Here is a 1,814-nt window from a genome sequence, read left to right on the forward strand (position 1 = left end):
AGTATAAGACAGAAACAAGCCCCTGTGGTCGGCTTCAGAGCTTTCCCATGTTTCCAAGTACTTTCCTATTTAACTTACTGCAGAGTTGTACAGCTGAGTTGTGCAGAGTTTGCCAGGAGTGTGCTAATGTTGCTGAAGGGGCACTAAGGTTTTGGATACCTCAGAGAGATAGCTAGAGAGACATTGTAACACAATACAGGAGGTGGCTTGAAAACTGTTCAAATCCTGACTGCAGACAGTTGATCTCCAGGACGTGATCCTCTGTCTGTTTTGTGTGCCCTAACAAACTCACAATCCTCTTTGGTTGGCGCATTGCCCCCACTAGACGTTGAAGAAGCGGAACTAGCCCATGTTGCTAGCATAGATTCAGTAGTGCAGTGGCGATTTGATTTTCCTAAGATTATTTAAAAAAAATAAAATTAGAACACAAGAATTAGTGTTTGCCAGTTGTGTGTTTTTGCAACCAAAACCCTACCACAAGCTCAGTCAGTGCTCTCTCTCTCAAGGCAGAATCAATTGTGCCTCGCTGTGTGCTTCAAAAACTTGTCACTGTGTTGTTTATGGTTTGCCACAGAACCCTAATGAAGGCACTTGATTCAAAAATAGAGGGTTTGAACAATTCCAAGAGGATTACTGAAAAGAGGTGCTTGCAATACATGGGCCCATGATTTTGTTTCCAGAGGTACATACACATGAGGTTATTGTATTTCAAGTTCTTTGTTATTTAAGTGCATTTCCAAAGAGGTGTGTTACTGTGCTGTTTTGTCTTTTTCCTTGCTTATTTTAAATCACCATACAATGTTGAAGTTTGCACAAGGCTTTAGAAAGGCTCGTTTTTGGCTCCCTAGTCATCAGGGTCAGGTGTTCTCTAGTTTGTGATTTTTCCAAATAGTGTTTCAGGTATGTAGAGGCACTCCGCTTGTTGCAGCCAAGAGCTTTTGTTGAGGGCACAGAGGTGTCAACTCCAATTAGGTAGATAATGAAAGTTTAACTGTTCACTGTACAAAATTGAAGAAGCTCAAACGAGTGATTCATAAACATAAGCATGTGCTATCATTTTCAGATGCTACTACACAAGGGGTAGAATGTATATATGTAGCTCAAATTTAAAGGGTATTGAACGATCAAGTAGCCCACATAGAGGGATTAGAGTGGGCAAGGCGACAAAATTGACTAGGTCTTGTACATGCATTGTCCTCTTCAAGCTAGATTTACCTACAATGAATCTAAGTATGTCTACGAGTGCCTTCGATCTTCCAGTAACAACTTCGTTGTTGACATAAACATGTAAATAAATTCGTTACTAATACTGTAATAAAACAACACGTTATGAATTATTTTTTTCAGCAAATCGTATATCAACTCGTTTGTCATTGAAGATGGGATTCAACCTTCCTGACCTCCATGCTCTCCAATTCCATCGCAGCCTTATGAGATGGAGCCATTCCAATCTGCATTGACATCTCCATTAGTCACTGAAATACAGCCTGCTCTTCCTGAATACTTCCCATCAAATGAACACTTATCTCCATCACGATTACGGCGCGATATGTACAACGTGAAGCATGTGATTTGCAAGTCCACCAAGGTGAGGTCTGTAGCCTTGTCGACTGCGTCGTTCGTTCTCCTATTCCATGCCTTCAACATTCACGTTGCCAAAAGGAACAGATATAAAACATACCAAAGTCATCTTATGGTTTTCTTAACGTGAAAATCTTACCATCTCACGCCACAAAATGGAACACGATGACAAACCCCTGTATAAACATACAGTTTTTTAAGAAAAAATGATATGTCTGCAAGCTTTATTCGCG

General features: G+C 40.4%; 1 long non-coding RNA gene across 1 annotated transcript; it reads left to right on the forward strand.

Annotated features, from left to right (window-relative positions):
* Positions 1-208: 208 nt before the first annotated feature.
* Positions 209-1,334, forward strand: LOC141046156 (uncharacterized). Its single transcript, XR_012218883.2, has 2 exons — positions 209-682; positions 901-1,334. It is a non-coding gene; the product is annotated as an uncharacterized LOC141046156 (long non-coding RNA).
* Positions 1,335-1,814: the final 480 nt, after the last annotated feature.

This window comes from Physcomitrium patens, chromosome 14, assembly GCF_059467195.1.
Source record: "Physcomitrium patens ecotype Gransden chromosome 14, ASM5946719v1, whole genome shotgun sequence".
Taxonomy (NCBI): domain Eukaryota; kingdom Viridiplantae; phylum Streptophyta; class Bryopsida; order Funariales; family Funariaceae; genus Physcomitrium; species Physcomitrium patens.